At 34.8% G+C, this 16,071-nt stretch overlaps 1 protein-coding gene across 2 annotated transcripts in view; it reads right to left on the bottom strand.

Annotated features, from left to right (window-relative positions):
• Positions 1-16,071, bottom strand: part of LOC141508162 (contactin-5-like) — a 1,214,304-nt gene that overhangs the window by 505,908 nt on the left and 692,325 nt on the right. The window lies entirely within an intron of this gene.

Here is a 16,071-nt window from a genome sequence, read left to right as displayed (position 1 = left end):
GGTACAAAGGGGCATACTACAATAGAGGGGAAGAAGGGAAGAGGTGAGAACCACTTGAATCTTACTTTCATCAGATTTGGCTCAAAATTAACATATATACACACTTGGTTAAGAAACTTACCTTTCAAGTATTAAAAGGGAAAAGGGGGACGAGGGGAGGAAAAGAAGAATAAATAGAAGGAAGGGAAGGAAGAAGGTGGCAAAGGGAAAGAGGAAAGAAAAGAAAGGTGGGTTGGATATAAGGGGACAAACACACAGAAGGAGGTGGTATTCAGAAACAAAAAATTGGGGAATATGGATAAAGTGAAAAATACAAACAGAAGGAAGATAGTATGAAGGGCAATGAAGAGTTGTAATTTTAGCTTTGAATATGAGATGAACTCTCGCATAAAACATAAGCGAATAGCAGAGTGGATTAAAAACCAGTATCCCACAATATGCTGCTTACAAGAAACTCATTTGAAGCAGAGAGATACATATAGATTAAAGGTAAAAGGTTGGAGCAAAATATATTTTGCTTCAGCTGAAGTGAAAAAAAATGCAGAGGTAGCAATCCTTATCTGAGGCAAAGCTGCAAAAACAGATCTCATTAAAAAGAGATAAGCAAGAAAACTATATCCACCTAAAAGGTATCAAAGACAATGGAGCAATTTCAATACTAAATATGTATGCATCAAGTGATATAGGGTCCAAATTCTTAGAGGAGAATTTGAAGTAGTTACATGAATACATAGACAGTAAAACCTCTACTAGTGGGAGACCTCAGCCTCCCACTCTCAGATTTAGATAAATCTAGTCATAAAATAAAGAAGAAGGAAGTTAAGGAGATAGAATATTAGAAAACCTAGACATGATGGACCTTTGGAGAAAGCTGAATGGGGATAGAAAGTAATATACTTTATTTCTGCAGTATATGGCACTTACAAAAAATTGACCATGTACTGGGGCATACAATTTTATAAACAAATGCAGAAAGTCAGAAATAGGGGCAGCTAGGTGACACAGTGGATGGAGAACTGGTCCTGGAATCAGGAAGACTGGAGTTCAAATTTGGCTCAGACACAATAATTACCTACTGTGTGACCTTGGGAAAGCCAGCTAACCCCATTGCCTTGAAAAACCTAAAAAAAAAAAACAAAAAACCCGAAACAAGGCAGAAATAGTGAATACCTTCTCAGAGAATAATGCAATAAAAATAACATGTAATAAATGGGCATGGAGAGAGATAGACCTAAAATTAATTGGAAACTAACTTACCACATTTTAAAGACTGAGTGAATCAAACAACAAATTATAGAAAAATTAATGATTTCATCCTAAATAATGAAAATAAGTAGAAAACATACCAAAACTTATAGGATATAGCTAAGGCAGTTGTTAGGGGATATATTATCTCTTTAAATGCTTACATGAATAAATTAGAGAAAGAGGAAATCAATGAACTAAACATGCAACTGAAAAAAAATAGAAAAAGAATAAATTAAAAATCCCAATTAAACACCAAATCAGAAATTAAAAAAATTAAAGGAGAAATTAATAAAATTGAAAGCAAGAAAACTATTCAACTAATAAATAAAAACCAAGAGTTGGTTTTATGAAAAAAGCAATAAAACTGATAAACTTCTAGTTAATTTGATTTAAAAAAAGAAAGAAGGAAAAACAAATTGCTAGTATCATAAGTGAAAAAAGTGAACTCACTACTTATGAGGAGGACATTAAAGTAATAATTTGGAATTATTTTGCCCAATTGTACACCAATAAATTTGATAATCTAAGTGAAATGGATGAATATTTACAAAAAGATAAGTTGCTCAGGTTAAATGAAGAGGAATTTAAATACCTAAATAACCCTATCTCAGAAATAGAAATTCAACAACCCCATCATTGAACTTCCTAAAAAAAAAAGTCTTCAGGGCCAGATGGATTCACAAGTGAGTGCTATCAAACATTTAAGGAACAATTGGTTCCAATTATATATAAACTCTTTGGGAAAATAGGTGAAGTTGGAACTCTGCCTAACTCTTTCTATGCCATCAATATGGTGCTGATACCTAAACCAGGAAGAGTCAGATAGAAGAAGAAAATTATAGACCTATATCCCTGATGAATATAGATGGAAAAATCTTAAATAAAATCTTAGCAAAGTGATTACAGCAAGTTATCACTAGGATAACACACTATGACCAAGCAGGATTTATCCCAGGAATGCTGGGTTGGTTCAATATTAAGAAAACTGTTAGTATATTAACTATGTCAGTAATAAACCCATCAGAAATCATATGATTTTGTCAATAGATGTTGAAAAAGCCTTTGACAAAATACAGCACCCATTCCTACTAAAAACACTAGAGAATGTAGGAATAAATGAATTGTTCCTTAGAATGATTAGCAGTATCTATTTGAAACCAAGCAACAAGCATCATATGCAATGGGGATAAGCTAGAAGCATTCCCAATAAGATCAGGGGTGAAACAAGGATGCCCATTATCACCACACTACTATTCAATATTGTGTTAGAAATATTAGCTTCAGCAATAAAAGAAGAAAAAGAAATCAAAGGAATTTAGAACTGAGAAGAAAGAACTCTCATTCTTTGAAGATGATATGATGGCATACCTAGAGAATCCTAAAAAATCATCTAAAAAACTACTGGAAACAATTAACAACTTTAGCAAAGTCACAGCAGAAAGAGCTAGAAAGAGAAATCCCATTTAAAGTAATTTCAGACAATATAAAATACCTGGGAGTCTACCTTCCAATGCAGACTAAGAAACTCTATGAAAACAACTATAAAACATTTTTCACACATATAAAATCAGATTTAAATTACTGGGCAAATATTAATTACTCAGGGATAGGCCACGCTAAAATGATAAAAAATTGACTATTCTACCTAAATAAAACTACCTAGGTAGTATCTTAACAATCAGACTTCTAAAAATTACAGTAATGAGCTAGAAAAAAAAATTGTAAGTAAATTCATATGGAGAAATAAAAAGCCAAGAAGCAGGGATCTAATGAAAAAAGTGCAATAGGGGGTGGTTTAGCCTTACCAGATCTAAAATTATATTTTAAAGCATCAGTCATCAAAACTGTCTGGTATTGGCTAAGTAATAGTGGTGGATCAGTAGAATAGACTAGGTCCAAAAGAGATAACAGGAAAGGATTATAGTAATCTACTGTTTGATAAACCCAAAGAGTCCAGCTTCTGGGATAAATACTCTCTTTGATAAAAGCTGTTGGGAAAATTGGAAGTTAGTATAGCAGAAACTTGGATTAGACCAACATCTCACACCCTATACCAAGATAAGTTCAAAATGGATACAGGATTTTAGACATAAAAGGGCAATATTATCAGCAAACTAGGTCAAGGAATAGTTTACATGTCAGATCTATGGGAAGGGAAGCAGTTTATGACCAAGTAAGAGATGAAGAACATCATTAAAAAAACTAGAAAATTTTAATTACATTAAATTAAAATTTTTTTTAGGCTTTTTTTTTTGCAAGGCAAATGGGGGCTAATTGGCTTGCCCAAGGCCACACAGCAAGTTGTCTGAGACCAGACTTGAACTCAGGTACTCCTGACTCCAGGGCTGGTGCTCTATCCACTGTGCTATCTAGCCACCCCTAAATTAAAATCTTTTGCAGAAACAAAACCACTGTAACCAAGATCAAAAGAAATGTAGTAAATTGGGAAACAATTTTACAACTAGCATTTCTGACAAAGGATTCATTTCTAAAATATATAGAGAACTTATTCAAAACTTACAAAAAAAAGCCGATTTCCCCAGTTGACAAATGGTCAAAGGATATACAAAGACAATTTACAGATGAGGAAATCAAAACAATCCATAGTCATATGAAAAATTGCTCTAAATCATTACTGATTAGAAAAAATTAAAATTAAAGCATCTCTGAGGTATTACCCCATACCTCTCAGACTGGCCAATGTGACCAGAAAAGACTATGATCACTATTGGAATGGATATAGGAAATCTAGGACATTAATACATTGTTGGTCGAGCTGTGAATTCATCCAGCCTTTCTGGAGAGCAATTTGGAATTATGCCCAAAGGACAATAAAAATGTGCATACCCTTTGATCCAGCAATACCACTACTGGGTCTATATACTCTGAAGAGATCATGAAAAAGGGTATAAAAACATAATTTGTACAAAAATATTGATAGGAGCCCTGTTTGTGGTGGCAAATAATTGGAAATTGAGAACATGCCATCAATTGGGGGAATGGTTGAACAAATTGTGGAATATGTATGTTATAGAACACTATTGTTCTATTAGAAATCAGGAGGGATGAGAATTCAAGGAAGTCTGGAAGGATTTTCATGAACTGATGATGAGCGAGATGAGCAGAACCAGAAGCTCATATCATCAGTGCAACAATCAGGGATAATTTTAGGATATCTGTGATGGAGAATACCATCTATATCCATGGAAAGAAGTGTAGACTTCAAAGACCATTATCTTTAATTTTTTTAAAAAAGTTATCTTATTATGTAATTTTGCTATCTATTATATTTTATTTTTTTCCTTAAAGATGTGATTTCTTTCTCAAAACATTCAATTTTGAACAAAGTATAGCATGGAAACAATGTATAGATTATCAGACTGCCTTCTGGGCAGGGAAGGAAGCATGATTGGGGGAAGAAAATTATCAAATTCAAAAAACAATTTTAAAAAATAATGGCAAATAAAATAATCACCAATGCCATGAAATCATCAGCAATATATTCTGATTCTGACTCTTGATTTTGAGGAATTATTACATCCGAGACTATAGGACCTTAACACAAAAGTGTTAGGCACAGAAAAGGTAATTGATAATGACAAGTATATTCCAGCCATATTATTTCTATGCTACGTTATATGTCATTTGAATAGCTACCTTAGTCCCCCTAAAATTATGACTTGCAACACTTCTGTCCTTCAAATTTAATACATTTGTACAGATTTTAATTACATCATGCTTTTTTAGAGCTAAATGATGGTTTTGATGCATGCATTATTGTAAAACAATTTAAAACATAATAATACATAATCCTCAATTTTAATTTTAGAAAGGTTTTTGAAGACAAGTATCCAACTGATATCACTGTCCAAGGAATTAATATACTGAATGAAGGTCAGCTACCCTTTATTTGAAGACTGCTTATTGATACAGCCCATATAGCAAGATGTCCTCCTCCTCCCTTTATAAAATATTTACTTGATCTTGCCATCCCCAAAAGTTATTTTCCAGTGTCTCTGTCTTGTTACAACCATACTCATAGGGAAAACAAAGCGAAACAAAACATGAGCATCTCTGTTTGTTGTCTCCACTTTTTCACCTAACATTCACTTTTCCATTCTTTAAAATCAGTTACAATTGTATTCCAATCATTTTACTTAAAATTGCCTTTTCCAGGGGGTGTGAAGACAGCATTTACCAGGAATCCCCCCCTCAAAGTCTAAAGGCCAAAATTATGACTCTAGCCAAAATTTAGAAAGGCAGAATCCACAGTAGGCTGCACCCCCAGAGGACAGTAAAGGGCAGTCTAAAGAGATTTCTCTGTTCTCTCTTGGGGATAGGACTCTGCTGTTTTGCCTACACTCAGATCCAGGTTGCAATTTGGACTTCCATACTAAGATAGCAGGATCCTCCTTATAACTCTATGGCAGAGGGAAGTATGGGAGACATCTACATATCAAAGCACAGGCAAGAGAGCCTAAGACCTTGGAGGAATAAAGATCCCAGTAGGGTGTCCCCCACCCCAAAAAACCCAAAGCCTTGGAAGTCCTGTAAATTAGTCTTGGACTGAGGAAATGAGTAAACAACAGAAAAAAGAAGAATCTGACCATAGAGAATTACTTTAGTCCCATGGAAGATCAAAATACACATTCAACATTATGATCGACAAAATCAAAGCTTCCCATATCCAAAACCTCCAAGAAGAATAGAAAATGGGTTCAGACTATGGATGAGTTCAAAAAAGACTTTGAAAAGCAATTAAGGGAGATGGAGGGGAAAATTGGGAGGAGAAATGAGAGTGATGCAGAAAAATCATGAAAACCAAATCAAAAACTTGGTGACAGATATACAAAAAATACTGAAGAGAATAATATGTTAAAAACCAGTTTAGGCCTAATGAAAAATTAAAACAAAAGGGAAAAGAGGAGAAGAATGCCTTAAAAGCAGAATTAGCCAGCAGGAAAAGAAGATAAAAAAAGCTCTTTGAAGAAAATAACTCCTTTAAATGCAAAATGGAACTAAAGGAAGCTGATGACTTTGCAAAAAAAACCAGGAAGAAATAAAACTTTTCCAAAAAAAACCAAAAATTAGAAGAAAATGTGAAATTTCTCATTGGAAAAACAACTGACCTTGAAAACAGATGCAGAAGAAATAATTTTAAAATTATTGGGCTATCTGAAAGCCACGAGATCAGAAGAGCCTAGACTTCATTTTTCGAGGAAATAATACAACAAAATTGCCCTGAGATCCTAGAAGCAGAGGGTAAAATAAAAATCAAGAGAATTCACTGGTCACCTCCTGAAAGAGATCCCAAAAGAAAAACTTCCAGGAATATTATAGCCAAATTCCAAAACTCCCTAATCAAAGAGAAAATTCTAAAAGCTGCCAGAAACAAACAATTCAAGTACCAAGGCTCCATAGTCCGGATTATACAGAATCTGGCAGCATCTAAGGGCTCATAGGGATTGGAATATGATATTCTAGGAGGCAAAAGATCTTGGTTTACAACCCAGAATCAACTACCCAGCAAAACTGAACATCCTCTTTTAGGGGAAAAATGGACTTTCAATGAAACAGGGGGACTTTCAAACTTCCCTATTGAAACAACCAGAACTGAATGGAAAGTTTGATCTCCAAGTATAAGACTCAGGTGAAGCCTAGAGGGGGTGGATGAGAACTAACTATGAGGAACTTAATGATATGGAACTGTTTGTATTCCTGCATGGGAAGAAGATATTGATAACTCATATGAACTTTCTCATTTATAAGAGCTGTTAGAAGGAGCATATATAGACAGGGCATAGGAAGGAGAGGAATATAATGGTATGATGTGGTAAAGGGATGGAGTCAATGGGTGATGGGAGAAAGTATTGGGAGGAAGGAAAATGAGATGAAGAAGAAGCTAAGAAATTTCACATAAGCGTCAAGAAAAAGCTTTTTCAATGGAGTGGAAAGGGGGAAGTCAAGGGGGGAAAGAGTGAGCCTTCATTCTCATCAGAAATGGCTCAGAGAGGAAATAACATACATACTTAATGGGGTGGGGAAATCTATCTCACCCTAGAGAAAAATGAGAAGAAAGGGATGGGATAAAGTGGGAAGTGGGGGGGAGGGGGGAATAAGTGATAGAAGAGAGGGAAGATCGAGGGAGAGGGTACTCAGATACAACACACTCTTGGACAAGGCCAGGATGAAAAGAGAGAGAGAATAGAATAAATTAGAGTTGAGAAGAATAGAGTGGAGGTACAGCTAGTAATAGGAACTGTGGGAAAAATATTGAAGCAACTTCTCTGGTGGACTTATGATAAAGAAAGCAACTCACCCCAGAGGACAGAACTATTGGAATCTGAAACACAGACTGAAGTACCTTTTTTTCTCTCTCTCTCTATTCTTGAGGTTTCTCATCTTCTGGGGGGGGGGGGGGAAGGGGGGTTTATGTTTACTCTTATAACATTCAATTTTGATCAGTGTGGTAGCATGGAAACACTGTAGAGACTATCAGCCTTCTGAGGGGGGAGGGAAGGAGGGAGGGGGAATTTTAAAATTCAAAACCTTACAAAAAAATGAAGGCAGATACTACTATTGTAGATAATCGGAAAACAAATAAAATGTTAATAAAAAAGATTTTATATCTTCTGACATTGCTAAAAAATTTTCATAGCAGATCTATTTGTGGTAGCAAAGAACTGGAAATCAAGTGAATGTCCATCAATTGGGAAATGGCTAAACAAATTGTGGTATATGTACATTATGGAACAATATTTTTTCTATTAGAAATCAGGAGGGATGGGGGAATTAAAAGAAGCCTGGAGGGAGTTGCATGAACTTGTTGAATGAGATGAGCAGAACCCAAAAGAACATTGTACATCATAACAGCAACATGAGGATGATGACCAACTTTAATGGATGTGCTCATTTCATAAGAGCAACAATCAGGGGACAATTTTGGGGTATCTGTGTTGGAGAATACCATCTGTATCCAGAGAAAAAATGGTGGAGTTTGAACAAAGACCCAAGACTATTATTTTTAATTTTTAAAAAATTTATCATATCATGTAATCTTGCTATCTCTTGTTTTTCTTTCTTAAGAATATGATTTCTCTCTGAACACATTCAATTTATATCAATGGTATAGCATGGAAACAATGTAAAGACTAACAGACTGCCTTCTGTGGGAGGTGGGGGAGGGAAGCAAGATTTGCTTCAAAATTAAATAAATAAACAAACAAATGAATGAATGAATGAATGAGTGAATGAATAAATAAATAAATGGATGAATGGATAGATAAATAAATAAATAAATTTATTTAACCTTTTTTTTAAAATTGCCTTTTCCAAGGTTATCAATGGTTTGTTAATTGATAAATCCAGTTATCTTTTCTTGATCCCTCTGAAACATGTGATAGTTCTCAACTTTTGGGATTAGCTATACTACTCTAACGTTGCTTTCTTCCTACCTTTTAGACCAATTCTTCTCATTCTATTTTTCAGGTTCATTGTTCTATTCCTGTTTCTTATGTATAGGCATAATCCAGGGCTCCCTCTTAGAACCAATGTGCTTGTATCTATCTATCTATCTATCTATCTATCTATCTATCTATCTATCTATCTATCTATATGTTTTTCTCTTGCTACTATCATTAACTCAAATGAATTCCAGTATTGTTAAATAAGTAAGTGCCTCTCATTTCTCCTAATCTCCAATCATGCATCTGCAATTGCCTCTCTATATGGAAATTTCATATTTGTCTCACATTCAACATATCCAAAACAAAACTGGTTATATTTTTCTCAAAATCAGTTCCTGCTTCTATATATGATTTCTCTTGAGGGTACTATCATTCTCAACATTCATACACCACAAGTCTGTGATTTTTTTTTCCCGTGACCCTCCTTCCAATAAATGTCATCTTCTCAGTTCTACTTACTCAACAATCCTATATGTATCCTTTTAACTCTAAATACGCACATACCCCAACTACCCCAGTCTAGGCTATGTCATCTCTAACTTGAATTGTTGCAATAGATGACTAAATGTTAACCTGTATCCAGTCTCTTCCAGTGTATCTTCCATATAATTTCAAATGGAAATATCTAAATTAATGTCAATTCTCTGCTTGGGAAACTGTATAATAGTTCCTATTTCCTTTTAAATAAAGTACAAACTCCCCATTTGACATTTAAAGCCCTTTCCTGCTATAGAATCTGTTTTATATACTACCACCAAATATTTATTTTATATATGTTCGATGTGGCTAGGCTATTGATTGTTTCATATGTATGATATTGTAGCTTTCCCCCATGCTTTTAACAGGTTGTCCCTCAAACCTAGAATTTCTTCCTCAACCCAGCCTCAAAGAACCCCCAAACTCTCTTCTAAGTTTATTTCACATTACCTCCTTCAAGAAACTTTCCTATTGTCTCTAGTCCTAGTACTGTATATTTCTTTTGTGTATATCATTTATCTACTTATATGTGAATATATCAAAACTTTATATAAGAATATCAGTTCCTTGATGGCAAGGGATGTCTCATTTTTATTTGTATCACTTTGTATATAATAACTTGTACATGGCAGTCAATAAATGCTTATTGTTTCCTTATTTTCATTTATTGCTCCTGATAAGGTTCTTTAGGAATAAAACAAATTCTGACTTGTTTCTACTGAAAAGATTTAACTTCAAATGAAGTCTGACCAGAAAAGTCAAACTAAAGATAAAACTGTTAGGTATTCATGCATGGATAGATTTCTTAGAATGTAGCCCAAGATCACAATAGCTTTTCTAATACAATACATCACAATGTTGATCTAAATTGAGGTGGCAATCCACAAAAAATGTAGATCCTTTTCATTATTTTTCTGACAAACCTATAGCTAACATATATGTCAGTGTGTGTGTATGTGTGTAAATTCAAGAATAAGACTTTACATTTATTCCTATTATATTTCAATTCATTCAACCCAGTAACCTTGCCTGTCAAGAACATTTTGTATGGTCATTTTGTCATCCATTGGTTAGCAAACCCTCACAGCACTGTGTTATCTGCAAATTCAATAAGCATCCTATCAATGCCTTTATACAAGGTCATTTTTAAAAATTTTTAAATGAGATGAGCTCATATCCTTGAAGCATTCCAGGGAAAACTTACCACTATGACATTCTTGAAAGTCTCACCAATTAATTAGTTTTCAATTTCTCTTAATTGCATCATGTCTAGGCTATTTGTTTCCAACTTTTTCTATAAGAATAGTTTTAAATTTAGTTCTACTTGCTATTTATATTTTTTCCTCAGGATGACATAATGAAATTTTTTTCTAATTACATCACTTCAGGATACTAATTAAATAAAACTTAAGAAAGGGCTAACCCTTTCCCCAACAATTCGAGCAGCAGGCAAGATTAAGAAAAAATACCATAAGATCATATAGTCTCTAGTTTGATTTATGCTACCATAGTCAATAAATGGCATTGAACAAGACATGCATGATATATGTATATATATATATATATATATGCATATATATTAATATGGATAGTTTTTGCACCAGGAAGTAGCCTGGCATTGAAGTTTTTTAATTCAGGATAACTAGATAAAGTCACAATAGAAATTCTACTTTAGTCAAGTAATTTAATATATTCAAAGACTTAGATATAAATGGGATAGCCACTAACAATCAATTGAACATTGAAAGTAAATTAAAAATGTAATGAACATCTATTTGCCATATCATCAAAAGTTTACCTGGTTAGAAAGCCATTTTAATTTATTTTCTGGAGATAAAGTGGGATTGGGGAGAAGCAAATTTAAAAGATGAGCATAAATTTATTTATTCCTAACCAGTAATATCACCTTAAAAAAAACTAAAAAACTTTGAGAATGTATTGCTTCAAATGTCAAAAAAAGTGAATACTTCACATTAGTATCCCAAAATCACTGAATTTGAAAGCTGAAAACGGTCACCTCAGAGGTCTTGTTTCTCTACCTATATTCAAAAGAAATTCCCAGCCATAAGATATTTGTTAAGTTGTTTTCTATGATCTAAGAATGCTTGAATTGACCCATTTTACTTTGGATAACTAATTATTCAAGTTTTCTTTGCAAAACTATTCATACTAATCTTTTTTTTTTTCTTAAGGAATTATATAGGGGAAAATGCTGTGGCAAAGTGGATAGAGAGAGATAGCTTTGGAGTGAAGAAAGCTAAGGTATCCATTTCCTGCTTCTTGATCACACTAACATTTTGACCTTTGATTAATCATTTTTTTCTGAGTCTCAGTAGTTGGCCAATTGGGCTTCATGAATTGAATAGAGGTAGTTTCTATACTGTTATGAGCATACCACATAGAATATGTCATATTGAAGTAGAAAAAGGTACAGGTGTACCATGCAAAGCATGCCAGAGATTCCATTGAAATGATTCCCACAGAGCAGAGATTATAGGGAAAGTGTTGAATTGTGTGAAAAGTGAATGCACCTGCAATTCCAACATGATGTTCAAGGGAATGCAAGAAGGAGAAGACTTCATACTTTCATCAGCTCATGCCTGAGATGGAGGGGAGAAAAGGATTGAGAGTGAGAGGAATGAGTGGAAGGAGTAAAGTGATTAACTAAGGACTGTGAATAGTATGATTATGCCAACCATAGTAATAGTTCTGGATCTATCTGGCTTGGTTTTTTTTTGGCCCAGTAGTAGGGAGGTTTACAGAGGTCTGTTTCAGTCTAGTCTCATAGTTCATTCTTCTCTAAAGTTTAAATTCATTAAATGTTGGGAGGTCAGTTATGATGAAGGTGTGATTAGCTCAAGCATGGCACAGCCTACTTGAATTGTACTGATAGACTTTATTCCCCCTACACCCACCCCCAAATTGCACATCCCTCACATAAATGTTCTATAAAATTCACTGGACACAAAAGAAAGTCATAGGGAACAATCTCAGCATAGAATCATAGATTTCATTTGTCAAATATTATTTTATGTTTCCCAATTACATATAAAGACAATTTTTAGCATTCATTTTTACAAGATTTTGAGTTCCAAAAATTTTCTCCTTCTTTCTCCCCTACCCTCTTCCTATAACAGAAGAAAATTTGATATATAATACCTATTCTATTATGTAAAATATTTCCATATTAGTCACAGATGTGAAAAAAAGAAACAGAACAAAAGAAAAAAATTAAAAAGATTAAAGTGAAAAAGATGTGCTTCAATCTGCATTGAGTCCATCAGTTCATTATCTGGATGTAGATAACATTTTTTTCCATGAGTTATTTGTTCTTGGATCATTTTATTACTGAAAAAAAACTGAGTCAATGCTAGTGGTTCATTACACATTGTTGTTGCTATTTTGTACAATGTGATCTGGGTTCTACTCATTTTACTTTGTATCAGGTACTATAAATCTTTTTCTGCTAATCCATTCTGTATTGCACAATAATATTCGATAACATTCATAAACTACAGCTCATTCAGCCTTTCCTAAATTGATGGAATCCCCTTGATTTCTAATATTTTGTCACCACAGAAAGGGTTGCCATAAATATTTTTGTACATGGAGATCCTTTTACCTTTCTTATGACTTTTTTGGAATGCATACCTAGTAGTAATATTGAAGGATCAAAAGATTTGCACAGTATTTTATTCTTTGGGCACAGTTTAAAAAATTCCTCTTCAGAATGGTTGGATTGATTTGCAACTCCACCAATAGTGCATTAGTGACCCAATTTTCTGTCTATCACCTCCCCCAATCTTCCCTCTCTCTTCTTACAGTGCCCCCCCCCCCCACACCTTTCCTTAATCCTCTTCCCCTCTTACTTCCTTCTTGGGTAAGATAGACTTCTATATTCAACTGGTTGTACTTATAATTCCTTTTTTCTGTCTTTTGAGAATAAGATTCAAGAGCTTCACATTGCCCACCATCTTTTCATTCACTATTAGGTTTTTTGCAACTTTTCATTTGAAATAATTTTACCCCATTCTGCCTTTCCCTTCCCTCTACACCCCATTGTTTTTCTTTTTGTATTTTTTTTTGTCAAAGAAGACCATGACATCAGGGAGGTGATGCCATGACAAGCACATGAAACTGATCACAGACTCATCCTCTCTAAGCTAAATATTCATATTCAACCAAAGCAGTAACCCTAAGACAAAATGAATACTAGAAGAATTAATGTGAAGAGATTAGAGTGTCTCTCTGAGGGAACACTTTGTTGCTAACTTGGAGGGAAAACTGAGCCAACACATAGTTGGCAATAGTGGGGCAGCAAAGGAGTGGGAAGCTTTCAGAGATCTGGTGCACAGCACTGTATGCTCATCTGGGCCAGAACACTTGTAAACACCAAGACTGGTTTGATGAAAATGATGGGGAAATACAGAAGCTGCTAAATGAAAGATGAGAACTCCAGCAGGGTTTACCAGCATGATTTTTAAGAAGGTAGCATTTAATTCCATCAAAAGTAAAATCCAAGCTTAGAGAGAAGCAGGACTCTTGACTCAATAAGAAGGCAAGAATTAAATTCAAATTTATACAGACAGTAACAAACCAAAATGCTTTTATGATGCCCTGAAGGCTATTTATGGGGCCAAAGACATATGGTGCATCTTAACTACTCAGTGCTGATGGATCTACATTGATTAATGATAGGGATATGATTCTAGAGAGATGGGGCTAAACACTTCTGTAGTATTCTTAATAGACCATCATCAATCAAGGCAGAAGCCACTGACCATTCACCTCAAGTTCAAGTCAATCAGTCCCTAACTGAAGTTCCAGCTGAAGAGGAGGTTTTGAATACCATTATGCTCCTTTCAAGTGGCAGAGCACCTGGTGCTGATCCTATTCCAGCTGAGATCTATAAGGTGGGGAGGTCCATTAGGTTATTCCCCCAAGAATTCAAGGATGCCTCCATCATCCATCTCTATGAAGGTAAAGGGAATAGATTGTCCTGTGACAATCACAGGAGCATTTCTCTTTTAGTCCTTGCTGGTAAGAGTCCTACCAGAGTCTGTCTCAAAAGGCTGATCTTCACCTGGAAGTTGTTCATCTTCCTGAGAGCCAGTGTGGCTTCAGAGGGTAGAGGAACAGTCAATGTTTTTTCTGCCTAACAACTTCAGGAAAAATGCCCAGAACAGAACAGAGTTCTGTATATAACATTTGTAGATCTGACCAAGGTTTTGATACCATTAGTTAGGAGATGTTGGTGCATGATTTGTTTGCAGATGATTGTGTACTCAATGCAGCTTCTGAGATGCAACAAAGTATGGATTGATTCTCTACTGCTTGTGCTGATTTTTATCTAACAATTAACATGAAGAAAACATAGGTACTCCATCAGCCAACACCACATCATCCATATGTGGAACCATCAATTTTAGCAAATGGAGAAGTTTTGAGTATTGTGGACAAGTTCACTTCCTTAGCAGTGTCCTTTCTGAGGAGGGTACCAGAGCTAGTTCAGTATTGAGAGGTTTCAAAAGAAAGTAAGAGAAAGAAGAGGTATTAGACTCATTACCAAACTGTGTCTACAGAGCCATTTGTGCCGACTTCATTGTTATATGCCTGTGAAACCTGGACATTCTACCAATGCCATGTCAAGAAACTGAATTGCTTCCATTTAAATTGTCTTAGGAATATTCTGAAGATCACCTGGCATGAAAGGATACACTTGGAGAATTCACATAGGGCAAGAGCTCACAAGGGGCTCAGAAGAAGCAACACTGAGACACCTTGACGGTCTCATTGAAGAACTTTAGAATTGATTGTACAGCATGGGAGACACTGGCAGAGGACTGCCAAGCATGGTATACCCTCATCAGTGAGGTCGCTGCACTCTATAAGGAAGGCAGAATTGAAGCATCTCAAAGGAAATGTGGCATCCAATAGTGTAGAGTACCCTCCCTAAATGAACTTTTGTGCCCAACCTGTGGTGGGAGCATTCTGAGCTCATTTTGGTCTGATTAGCCACAGTAGGACACACTGTAATGTATCTCAAACACTGTGATGTCATCTTGGTCTTCTACTATAATGAAGGATAAGAACCAAACAACCAATACCCATTGTACTTCTTTTTCTCATTCCTCAATTATTTTTGTCATTCTCTTAATGTACATAAACAGTTCAGTTCCACTGAATTCCTTTTGTTTGCTTTTCCTTTTTCCCCCTTTTTAGGTTTCCCTGGTATTGATATTAGAAATAAAATTTTTTGGATTAACAAATGTCTTTATGAAAGCTTGAAATTCTCCCTACGTCATTGAATGATCATTCCCCCCTGCCCCCCGCCTTGATGAATTTTGCTTAATTTCATCAGGTAGGTGATTTTTGGTTGCATCCCAGTTCCTTTACCTTTTGGAATGTCACATTCCATAACATCTGATTCTTTAATGTTGTCCTTATTAAGTCCTGTGTAATCTTTATTATGGCTCCCCATATTTGAATTGCTTCTTTCTGGTCACTTGCAGTATTTTTTTCCTTAACCCCTTTTCTGAAATGATCAATGGAGTCTTTCAAGGTTTATTTTGCCCTCTAATTACAGGATATCAGAGTAATTTTCCTTAAAAAATTCTTGAACAATACTGAATATGACATTCAAGTAGTCCAATGATTCTGAAATTATCTCTCTTACATCTTTTTTTCCATGTCAGTTGTTTTTGCAAAGAGGTATTTTACATTTTATTCAATTTCTTCAATCTTTTGCATTTGTTTGATTGATTTTTGATGTCTCATTGAGTCATTATTTTCCATCATCCATTTCTAACTTTTAAGGAGTTGTTTTCCTCAGTTAGCTTTTATACTTTCTTTTCCATTTGACCAACTATCATTTTTAAGG

Source organism: Macrotis lagotis, chromosome 1 (assembly GCF_037893015.1).
Source record: "Macrotis lagotis isolate mMagLag1 chromosome 1, bilby.v1.9.chrom.fasta, whole genome shotgun sequence".
Lineage (NCBI taxonomy): Eukaryota > Metazoa > Chordata > Mammalia > Peramelemorphia > Peramelidae > Macrotis > Macrotis lagotis.
This window is presented reverse-complemented; position numbering and strand designations above follow the sequence as displayed.